The sequence below is a fragment of the Mauremys reevesii genome, linkage group 9, assembly GCF_016161935.1.
Source record: "Mauremys reevesii isolate NIE-2019 linkage group 9, ASM1616193v1, whole genome shotgun sequence".
Taxonomy (NCBI): domain Eukaryota; kingdom Metazoa; phylum Chordata; order Testudines; family Geoemydidae; genus Mauremys; species Mauremys reevesii.
Window position 1 is genome coordinate 87,624,672 of NC_052631.1, and position 12,991 is coordinate 87,637,662.

The following is a 12,991-nucleotide window of genomic DNA, read 5'->3' on the forward strand; positions in this document are numbered from 1 at the left end:
TGACAGCTATATCATTGTCAAATTGCTATACCTCAGGTTTTCTACTAATTTGACACTATTACAAAATACTGCTTCAATAAGCTCATGAAAGGCAAAGTTAGATAAAGGAGAGAAGCATAGAAAAGTAGGTCTGTACTGGTATCTGAATTTGCTAAGAGTGTCACTGGGGAAAAAAAGGACTGGGATTTGTAACTGATCTGTTAATTAACCTACCTTACTGTGTCATTTTATTTCATCCCACATCCTTAATATCTGAAACATTTTAAAGGATGTTGGAGATCTGAAATTTCCATTTGAATTCAACTACATCACGTGTCTGGGATCAGAGTTTGTTCACTTGTTTTTTTTTAATGTGTCCTTTGATCAGTTCTACTATTGTTACTTGAAGCTGGGCTAGCAGCACATTGTACACCACCAGAGGCAATGCTTTGAATGCAGGAAACGCTTGAAAGCAGTTTTTTTTTAAAAAGCATGGATCTCAATTGTCCACATGAAATTATTTCTGCTTGCCTATGAAACGAGCTAATTTGTGAATCTATTGTCTCAATGTTCAGCATAGGTTTACAACTTTGTAGCTTTCATGTAGAGATTTGTTGATGGAGCTCTGATTTCATAACCAAAAGATCCTTTTGAGTGAAGGGGTGGTGAGAGAGGTGTTTTGGTTCAGGATTAGGTTTAGTGCAGGGTTCTGTTTCATGGCCAAAGGCGGGCTAGGGCTCAGGATGATCTGTTCTCACAACACTTCTGCCATCTTTGGCCACCTTTGAATAAAGAACGTGCCTTCCAGTTTTGGATTGAACCTTGAAGTCATCCCACTAAACTACTTGTGTGTGAGGGAGGAAATAGAGTCAAGTTTGAGGTTCTGGTTCCGATCCATTTGTAATTTTAATGACAGAACAATGTGTATGCAATGTATGCAGCTGATAGTCAGCAGCAAAGTAAGGACAGATATCCATGTTCTAGGCAGAGCTTATAGTGACTTAAGGTTAAAGTTGTCTGATATTTTCCATTATAAGATTCTGTTTCCAGTTGCTTTTCACTTTGTCAGACTTAATCATTAAGGCTGAAAATTTCCATGCTAGGTGGTGGTTTCCTCAGGGTGATTTTTTTTCGAAAATTTCAGCAAAATATTGTCCAGCAGCAGTTTCTGAGAAAGAGGTGAATGAAAAATGAATGACACAGGGGCTCTGTGGAAGAAATAGAATGTGATCACATAATTAAAGACAGTAGTACAAAGCATGTGAAAGGGGGTCAGATTAAGAGTTCACAGGCAGCCTTAATTCTGACATTTCCTAACGTTTGAGTGCTTGACTTTGCAAACTTAAATGTCCTTTTAACATTGATTTTTGTATGTAAGGCCTTCTGGCTAAGATCAAGTGTGTTTGACACCCATCCCCCTTCATTGTGTCATTAACCCTTGTGTTATTAGGGCATTACCAGGAACCACATGGTCACCTTATATTACAGTCTATTTCCATCCCTTCTCTGTCTGTCTGTTATTTATAGTGTCAGTCTTTGGGACAGGAAATGTGCCTTCATTTGTCTTTGTACAGCACCTAGCACACTGTGGGAGCTACTTAGGCTTATTTTCCAGCTGCTTTGCCATGTAAAGTAGCTGATGCGGAGCAAAGAATCAGGCACATAGAGACTGATGTAGTGATATCTTTACAGTAGATTTTTAAACCCCTGTATATAATTCTGCACCGGACCTATAATTTTTTGTTAAATTCCATACATAACAAGATTATTTCTGTTAAATTATTATTTATTATTATTATTAATTTAGACTGTGATCAGAGTATTCCAGAGGAAGATGCAGTGTCTGTTGGAACATCAAACTTAAATAGAACCTTTTCTGTAGGAGCCATGTTGGAGTGTTATTAACTGCTGTCTCTGCAAAGCAGGGGTTGAAATGAGTATGCAAAAAGGGTGGGTGGAAGGCAAAGGAGCTTGTACGTGGTAGTCCTTGCTATGCTCACAATCCCATCAGTCCCTGTTTGCCACGACCATCTTTATGAGTAAACAGATAAAATGAGACCGAAGGGAGGTATAGCAGCATTGACAGCAAGATGCTGCCTAGGATGTGAGAGTTTTGTTGTTTCAAGCTGTGGCAGCTCCTGATGTTAAGAGCAATAATACCAGTGAACAACAGATGAAAGGAAAAGGGTTTAAAGACTTTGAAATGCCTGCAGTGCTGACAGCAGGTGTCCTGTTCATTATCCCTCCGCATTTATCTTCTCTCTCCGTTCCCGGCCATTTTCTTCTCCCCCTATTTGCCCATCTAATGCTCCATTTTGTGATCTCCATGACTTTCAGCCTTCCTTCAGCTCTGGTTCTGGACTGTCTCCCTCACTGCGTTTGCACCTCTCCCCTCCCCTTCTGAACTGATGAAGAGGATAATTTCCTTTAGAGAGAGAAATGAATTGATGTGTTAGGCAAGCCTCCCTTTATTGACACTATGTATAGTTTCTGCTTTGAACAGAGATGGAAATTACATGACAAAAACATCACAGTTCTGGCCTGCATTTTCACAGGCTGCAGCAGCTCCCTGTCTTCCTGCAAAAAAACCCCTCTGCACTTCCATGTATGTCGGTTTCAACAAGATCTGAGTCTCATCGCTCTCCCAGCACAGCTAAGAAGCACCTAGGTTCAGAAGCCAGCAAACTCTCTCTTCCACCTCCTGCTGTGTTTGGAACCTCTTTCTTATAGGTTTCAGAGTGGTAGCCATGTTAGTCTGTATCAGCAAAAAGAACGAGGAGTACCTGTGGCACCTTAGAGACTAACAAATTTATTTGGGCATAAGCTTTCGTGGGCTAAAACCCACTTCATCGGATGCATGCAGTGGAAAATACAGTAGGAAGATGTATATACACAGAGAACATGAAAAAAATGGGTGTTGCCATACCAACTATAAGGAGACAAATCAATTAAGGTGGGCTATTATCAGCAGGAGACAAAAAAAAAGACCTTTTGTAGTGATAATCAGGATGGCTCATTTCCAACAGTTGACAAGAATGTGTGAGTAGCAGTAGGGGAAAAATTTAGCATGGGGAAATAGTTTTTACTTTGTGTAATGACCCACCCACTCCCAGTCTTTATTCAAGCCTAATTTAATGGTGAATGGTGTGATTTTTAACACTGTGGGCCAAATTAACTGGTATGTTCTGACTGGTTTGTGCTGGCTAAATCTATTTTGCAGCTGCTTTGCCTGACAAAAGCAGCAGATAGCAGCCAGAGCGTACCAGTGAAGCAATTATATAAAATTCTGCTCTTGGCTAAACCAGTAGAACTCAAATAACACTTTGTGTGCGTTTGGATATGGGGAGTTAGGCTTCTCTCTCCCAAAGCTCAAGTATGACTACAGCATGGAATACGTATTTTTGTAAGCAATGGTTTAGTGCTATCTCAGTTTTAACTTACATTTATACCAAAGACATTTTGGAAAATTCTTTCAGAGAGGCTTTAGTTGAGTTTTTTAAAACGATAGCAGCTGTTATGAATTGCTTTTATGTTCTGGGTGCATTAGAAAGAAGTTGAGTTTTTGATAGTATCATAGTAATACGTGTGGCCATCCCTAGACAATTCAGATGATGTATTAATTTAGTCTTCTCAAGAATACTCGAGTTAGAGGTGTTTCCAGAGACAAAACAGAGACGTTTTCATAAGCAGTTGTGGGTAGAACTTTGTGCTTGATTGTGTGGGTGGAGGTGTTTGAAATGCTAATTTTTTTCCAGGATGCTGGTGTGACAGAGGGTGTTAAGTTTTGATAACTGGCAACTGCAAAGCGAATGCGAGTTTCACTCTGTGTTCTGGTTGATAGTAACATTCTTACTGTCACCCTGGATTCTTTTCTTTCTTCTTTAATTCTGGTGTTTAGACAATTCTCCAACAACGTACATTACGTGATCCCCTTGGGGGTTGTCAGTTTTCAGCTAAGGTTGCTGCAAATAGTCTGTAATGTTCTTTTTGATTTTTCTCTTAAAATTAAGTGCACCCTGGAACTTATATTAAAAAAATTAGAAGCAAGTTTTCAACTGAAGGTTTGTGTGTGTGTTTAATATAAGAGAAATAAAACCTGTTTTCCGCGGCTTGAAGAAAGCCCTGTGTTTGTCAAATGTTGTTTGATGGTATGTGTGTGCGTGCACTCTATTTAAAGTGATTGTCTAAACCACTAAAAAAAATACAGTCTATACTGGTTTTGTTTCTCAAGATATTTTCCAAATTAATGTTCTTATTTAGACAGCAGATTCCTTACAAACAGTTTCTATGTATTTCTATCTATTTTAGGATGTTGTACTATATTAATTAGATCTCACTGCCTGCAGAGACTATAAAAGAGCGAAAAACGGTTTGAGGTCAGATGTGAATTAGACAAATCTCGAGCCATGAATATCCTGAGCTGTGAATATCTTGGGAATTCTCCCTAAGAGTAGAAACCAAAAATGTGTTGTTTTTTTCAAGTGATCTTTACTAATTGCAATTTCTACTGAAATGAACTCTTAAAACAGAGAAGACGCTGTTCCCCAGCCTAGTTTACTGATGTTAGTGCAGGAAAAGGGCAGATGCAGAAGGGAATCAGTCTGGATGGAGATGGAATGGCAAATCAGACCTTACGGAGCAGTACCTAAGGGAGCTATAGTAAGCCACTCACAAACATTTCAGGGGAGTGTGATTCAGCCATGAGTGTGGGTGATGCAGAACCAGATTGCTAACCTACTGTAGATGGATGAGTGGATGGTCACTTCAGGTTGCCTGGGAAAGAAGGAATTTAAAGTAATGCCACAGGAAAAGTCTTGATTGGACTCCAGATGTCTTAGGAAATCAAATCATAGTAAAGATGTGCCAGTATCTTATCTCCAATTACTCTGACTTTACACCCTACTGAAGGCAACAAAGGGTTGAATATCTGTCAACGCAAAACAGATTTGTGTAGTTGAGTATTTTTTTAGCCTTAGAGATCTCATATCCCATCAGCTTCCAGGAGATGGGAGAAAAGTCCTGTGGAACTTTAAACATTTACTTTCACAGCACAGTGACACTGCAAATATACGTTGAATTCTGCCATGACACCAAAGGAGTTAATTTACAATGGGGAATAAAATTCCTACGCCTAGATGTGGTTTCCTTACCTAGAAGAGGAGCTGCTAAACTGAGCACAGTTCATAATGAGAAAATTGTTGTTCAGTGCTGGGAATTGTGCTAGTACATCAAGCAGTGACGAGGACAACACCAGAAGCACAATCCCCTGATCTGAAAAGTTAACCCTTCATTTTTGCCTGTATATTTCTTGTTTGAAGTTTGCTATTTACTGTTGTGGTTTGGGCCTGAAACATATTGAGGATTTAGACATTGAAGATTTGAGCAAGAATTATATCTACTGTGTGTCTTTGTTGTGTGAGAGTGGATAGGGCACTGCAGGGGGAGTCCAGATACCTATTAAATAGTAGAGGGAAATCCTGGCTCTGTTGAAGTCAATGGTAGAAATCCCATTGTCTTCAGTGGGGCCAAGATTACACCCCTGGCTTTTATTGCTGTCTCCGCCACTGACCTAATGGACAACTCATGTACCTGCTCCGTGTCCCACATTCTCCCTCCATGGAATAGGAATAATAACATAAGAACATAAGAATGGCCATACCGGGTCAGACCAAAGGTCCATCTAGCCCAGTATCTGTCTACCGACAGTGGCCAATGCCAGGTGCCCCAGAGGGAGTGAACCTAACAGGCAATGATCAAGTGATCTCTCTTCTGCCATCCATCTCCATCCTCTGATGAACAGATATGTAACTATCTTTGTAAAGCACTTTCAGACAAATGAATGGAAAGTACTATATGAGGGAGTTTTCTATGGTTTTCAGCAGGAAATGTTAGTTACGCTATTGCAGGTATTTGCCCAGTATTAAGATTTCCAAAAGGTGTATTTACAATGGGTAGACAGATGTTTCTCTGTGCATATAACAAATATAAAAATCAACTAAAAAGAAAATTAAAAAAAATATATATTCTTCTTTAACATATTTTGTGGACATTTTCATCCAGAGGAGAAAATATTAAATCACTGTTGATTATGATTGCATAAAAATACTCTCAACTGTCAGATGCAGGACAAGATTTTTTAACAAAATTGTTAAGGATCTGTATTATTTCATGTGATATTTATTTAATTGTACATCACAATTATGTAATTGCATGTAATTATATGATTACATGTGTTTACTCTAAATACATGATTAGATGCAATTACACACCAAGAACATGAATTCATGACAAAAAATAATAATCTAAATGAATTCTCAAATCTGAAGCACATTAACATTAGTACACTCATTCCAGCTTGATAAAGTGGAGCTTGACAATGTATGTAGCTGTGGCTCAAGGTAGGTTTCACTAAAGTGAATTGCCATGAAAACATTTTGGCAAAAAGCTACTGTTTGCAAAGATATTTGTAAAGGTCAAAAGGTCTCAGTTCTAGCTGCTGTATTGCCAACTTTACATATGCAAAATTTGTAAGTCAGGGTCCCCAAAATCATTATATGAGCTTAAAAATCATGATTTAAAAAAAAAACACAAAAAACTTTTTTTTTTTTTTTTGCCTTCTGGGTTTTGAATCGTTCGGGTGTACTTGGGTCACATTTTTTAGCTTTTCTCTGCAACCACCTCGAAATTTCCTCTTTTGAAAAAAACCCGGAAAGCTGAGATTCTCACTTAGGCACTTGCCTCTGGGTACTGAAGCTTTACGAAAAATACTGAGTGTCACAAGAGTCACACTAAAAATCACAAGAGTCCGGCAACACTGCAACTTTTATGATAAATCACACAAGTGAAACTGGTGTTGTCCTGTTTCCTGAGATGTACTTGTAGTCTTGTTCAGTTTTCTTACTGTTGGTGGAAGGTGCCTGTCACAGTTTCAAGGGAACTGCACCTGTATTTCCCCCTCTGTGGTCCCTTGAGGGCACCCACTTAAGGACTCTAGTGCACAGCTGTCACTTCTCTTGTGCATCTCTCACTCCCTCCTAACTAGAGATTTTAAGGCTGCACAGCTCCTTACCTTGCACTGTGATATCCCTAGCAAGCCAGACTGCCTAAAAAGATCAGCACCTGCACTTTGCTTTCTCTCCAAAGGCTGAAACCAGTGTATTGCCCACAGTTCTAAGTCACCACACAGCTTTTTCTAAGCAAACACAATTTATTCTTAAGGTAAAACATTACAGAGAAAACGTATTAAAACAATAAAAGAACCAACATACACGCTAAAAAGCTTACCAAAAATCTCCTCCATCCCCAACTCCACCATAGGACTCTTGTCGGTTTTAGATCTTCCAAACCCACAGTGGGGTTTTCTCCATAGTTACAAGTTCATCCATCTTAGACCCAGAATCAGAACCAAGACAGACAGCCATTTATATATACAGCTCAGGCCTTTGTTCTTGGCATTCTGCAACAAATAATCAGCAGACATAGACCATAAGGCTGGGTTTTTTGCATAACCAGAATTTGGGAATTTGCATTAACCACTACCTAGGCATTCTCCAGGAAATCCACTTAATACTCATTGTACCTAAAGTCCATACTTGGCCGGCACATGTTCAGTATAGTCTTTTGAACACCCAGGTCTCACATCTTTCCCATCTCCCCGACCTGGAATAATACATACACTTAATTCAATACGATTTTCCAAAGATATTGCAGAAAATTGCCCTATCAATCACAGTGCCAAGTTGACAGCAGCCCTGAGGACTGATGCTCTCTTTTTAGCAATGGAACAAATACATGATGTGAAGCAACCGCTACAGTGTAGGCCAGGGGTAGGCAACCTATGGCACGCATGCCGAAGGCGGCACACGAGCTGATTTTCAGTGGCACTCACACTGCCCGGGTCCTTGCCACTGGTCTGGAGGGCTCTGCATTTTAATTTAATTTTAAATTAAGCTTCTTAAACATTTTAAAAACCTTATTTACTTTACATACAACAGTTTAGTTATATGTTATAGACTTATAGAGAGAGACCTTCTAAAAACATTAAAATGTAATATTGGCACGTGAAACCTTAAATTAGACTGAACAAAGGAAGACTTGGCACATCACTTCTGAAAGGTCACTGACCCCTGGTGTAGGGTTTTCCCGCCCCCTCCCTATGCTGCTTCACCAATGTACTTCAGCACTGACCTGGAGGGACCCACTCTAGACGGTCAATGACAGTAACTCAAGCTTTGTCACCTTGCAAATTCAACACGCAGGCAGTGAAACACAGGAAGTTTTAATGCTTTTAAATACAGCACATGCTCTTATTAACTGATCAGGGAACTAACAGGGAAATGACATGGGCATTTTTATAGGCTCCTGAGTAGTAACTCTGTTTCCAACTTCCTGGCTTCCCATAAGGTTCTTTTACAGGAGGGTCCACACAGAAAATTACAGCATGTTCTTTTTTCCAGAAATCCAATGACTCCTTTATCATACTTGCTCTCACTAAAGGGGGACAAGGCATGCAAAGTTGGGATATGGATTCTGTTATGTTTTGTCCAGTGTAAAACAACCCAACCTTCAAAGTGATTTTTATTTTATATTAAGGAAAACACAAACAAGAAAGAACAAAAGTAAACTCTCTCTGAGAGAGCACACAGTAGTTGACTCCTCTAATAGCCCGAGCTAAGGTCCTAGAACAAAATGACTGCTGAACTCTGTACGCAGAGCACAGGAAGTATGCTCAAAATACAAAGGTGCCGGTCACAATAAAAAAGACTCCACAGCTTTATAGCGACATCCAACACAGATCCAAACAGAGAGAGTTGCTTCTCTTCTGGCCATATTCTACTGTCCTTACTCATTTTGTACCTGTACAAAATATCAAGCCCAATATTTTCCACTGGTCACTAGTTTTGGGTGCCTTAATTTTTGTGTCTCCAACTTGAGACACTTGAATGTTTCAAGCTGGTCACCTAAAATTAATGGGCCCTTTTGAAAATTGTGACAGTTGATTTCAGTGAGAAACTTGCAGGATTCAGGATTGAGGAAGGACTGTAGAATTTGACACATAGTGCTAGAACACCCCCCGCCACACACACCATCATGCATCTTCAGAATCAAATGGAAACCAAACCTTTCATTACATCATGCAGCAAGTGTAAAATGTAAATGTGTAATATCTTTACAGCACAATCATCTACTTACTATTCTAAAAGGGATGGCATGAAACACAATTCAGCAACTGTTCCTGTTATTCAGTCAATAAAATATTTCTCAAATTATTTTTCAACAATAGTTGATCTCTTCTAGCTGTTTTACAGGTAAATGATGCACTTTAAAGTTGCAGCCTCATTTTATAGTCTTTGCTCAGCCAAACTCCCTTTCAAATCAACAGGAGGTTGGCATGAGCAAAGAGCCCAGAATCAGCTCCCAAATCTGGAAAATTATTTGGTATGAGGCCTTTAAAAATAGGAAGATCAGCAACATCTTTTACTTTTGCTTCCTATGATAAACATGTTGATATCTGTATCAACACATCAGCTTTCAAGCTGATGGGTGGTTATATAAGCCCACTGAATCTTTCCAGTTGATTAACAACAGAGAACTCAAATACACAATAGCAGGGGTTAGAGCTTTTACAATCTGTTTCTTTTACCGTCAATTTTTAGTGACGTCAGAAGTCTCAGAAATACACCAAGAAATGCCAGTGACATTTTGATAACAGTTAAACACTTTAAAGAATAATGTAGGAGTCTGCTCTTTTTCTGTTTTGTGGTTACCTATTGGCAGGAGAACTAGGCTCTTCTGTTGGTTTATGAGAGTAGGAACACTCTCTTTGTATTTAACCCTTACAAACATGTTGTGCTTATGCCTTCTTCTTTAGCTGCAACCTTAGTCCCTATTAATTTTCCAACTACAGTGTTTTCTCACCCAAGGGGGCTACCTTTGTAGTACTTTACCACGGAGGGCAAGATGACCTCTTTCAGGGACAATATTGTCTGGCTGGCCACTTCCCCAGAAGGTACTCATGGTTCTTCACAAATTTCCTGCCAATTCCCTACATGGTTTCTGAGGGGCAAGGCAAGCCTTAAGAACAGGTAAAACTGGAATCTCACATTCCAGGTACATTCTGTAAATCACCTGCTAGTCCTATCTCCAGTAACAGGATGTAAGAGAAATAACGGATTGTCAGACGCTCCTCTTTTCCCTCCAGACAGGAAGGTGTACCAACTCATGATTTTATTTTCACTTCCATGTCTTTCAAGGAGCTTGGAAGCCCATGTTTGCTTTGGGCTCTGTCCTGCATATATTGTAGATGTACCCGAGTTATCTCAAAGGAACGAAACCCAGCATTTATTTCAAAGCCGAACAGTTTTTAAAGGAATTGTATCAACAGCTCATGTCGAATATGTTCATTTTCTCACACACGTTGCTTGCTGTTGATTTCTTCAAATGTGAGGAGTTGAGGGCACAGGTGGCAGGGTACATGTTCTAGTATCAGTAAATGCATTTCTCGATGTATTCCCATTTTCTGTATATAAAACATAAAGGCCTGAGCCAATATTTTCAGACAAGGCCTCTGATTTTGGGTGACTCAGTTATTGGATGTTCGTCTTGAGATATCTTTGGTCTTATTTCCACAGAAGCTGGAATGGCCATTGCTCTCAAGAACTTCAGTTGGAATTGTTGGTGCTCGCCATTTTGGAAAAGTAAGGGTGTCTCAAGCTGGGCAGCCAAAATCAAAGTCAACTTCTGAGAGCTTTGGCATTACTGGCTTTTTAAATCTATATTGCAAAGGAAAATAAGGGTTGTGACAAATGTATTCTATAAAAATATCTTGTATGTATACAGTGTCATTCATCCCAAATAATCCTAGTGTTTTACACATTGTACATGTTTAGTAGTCACTTCACCCACTGCTGAAATGTAAACACCTCCAATTGAAATGCAATTGAATTTATCCTAATGCTACCTTACAATAAAATTAAAAATCATCTTTAAAACCTCTTGCAAATAACTACATTCTGCAGAGTACAATCCGATAATTTTAAAGGTGATTCCAATGTAAAGTTATAGAGAAGAAGGAACAGACTACTATACAGTTTTGGAGGACAGGCTGGAAATCACGTTTCCTATAATATACTTTTGGATAATCTATGCACAACTGCAGTGAGTCAATCCGAAAATGTTACAGTGTCCTATTAAGTCCTTGGACAACAGGATTTGTGTATCTTTAAGTCTAAATCAAAGGCTAATCCATACTTGGTTATTTTGAGTGAGCTAAAACACAGTAATTCATTTTCATGATACATTAGGCATGCTAAGCAGAGTAAGCAATGTGTTACTGAAATCTGGTTTCTGTTTTCCATTAGCGCTGAAAAAACAAGAGCCATTTTGACACTTTTCTTCCAAAAGCAGGAGGTAGTATATCATCTGCAGGAGTCTATAGTCTGCTAAAAGAGTTTACGCCACAGTGATGGCTGTTCGAGGCAGACTGAACAAATGGCTAGGGTCAAAGATTGGTGCTTCTGAAAAGCAAAAGCAAACTGAAGAATTAATTCTGTGGGAGGAGCTCCAGTGAAAAGGTATTAAAAGCAGAAACTGGTGACACTGGCTAAAAAATCCTGGAAACTTCACTCATGGAAAACATACAGTAAATCTGCCTTGCAAAACTCTTATAACAATTTACCAGTCTAAGCACAAAATCTGCTTCCTCACCTCTTCACTAAGTAAGGGATGATGATATTTTACTTAAGAAATATTACTCGCCACAGGCAAATAGGCAACTTGGATTTGAAAGGAATGTAGATATGAAATGGAAAACTGGAGCTACCTGGAATGTTATGACATATTAAAAGTGGATCAGAATTTTGGTACTTTTAATTTCAAAGGCTCTAATTTTGCCATTGATTTTTCAAGCAGAACTCTCACTGTGAAATCAATGGCAAGTTCTGATTAACAATATGGCCCTGAATGTTTCCATTTTCTGAAACTTGATGGAGGCTTACCACTGTTTTGGAGCTATTGACAAATAAGTGGGCCCAGACGTGTAAATGTTTTGCATGCATAATTCCTATTGAAGTCAATAAGAATTTTGCATGCAGCAAGGACTGCCGCATCAGGTGCTGTGAAGGTCAGGGTAGGCTGACATCACTTAGTGTTGGACAGTTCCAGTGCCCTTCCCTTTAACTTTATGTGGAGGGATTTATACAGTTTAATGTAAATTCCAAATATGGCTGCCAGGAGGCATGTGTTTTTTTTCTTTTTATGGAGGTCAGAGAACAAATATAGATCAAAGTTTCACTTATGTGCTTATTTTGCCACTGTGCACAGTAAATTTTGTTCCTTCAATTCTTTGTGAAACAGCTTAAAAGGTGGATATAACTTTTTAAAAAAAAAATGGTCATTTTCTGAAAATGTTTTCTGAATAGTCTAATCTCCTACTGTGTATTTTTTGGCATGACGTGTACCGCCCTTGTAGAATGACAGCTGATCTCAAGTTAAATGGCATCCTCTCAAGGCGAGCATCTGCATGTGTCACAAGTTATGGAAATGAGCTGCAAATTGTGGCAAAGCTCAAAAACATAGACTCTGCTTCAGGAAACCATCTAAGCATGCGCTTATGATTTCAGAGCTTTCCTAAATTAGGGCCTTTCTTTGTATTTCTGATAGCAGAAAGTACCCTTTCCTTTCTTGGGGACACAGAGTCTTGAGTCAATGTATTCTTTCTGCTTCTACTACCCCTATTCTATGAATGAATAAATAAAGGTTTCAATTTTCAGCATTCATTTTGAACCTTTCAGCTCTAAAAACAAGTGAACAAACAATTAGATTATTAAATATTATATAGGAGGCCTCTAAGGGCCTGATCCAAAGCCCATTTAAGTCAATAGAAGTCTGTCTGGAGAGCTCAGTGGACATTGGATCATGTTTTAAAAATTCAAAACTAAAGTGGTTTAACTGGTGTCCACCTCTTGTGATACAAAATATTAAGGATTGTCTGGCTGGGTACACACTAAGATAC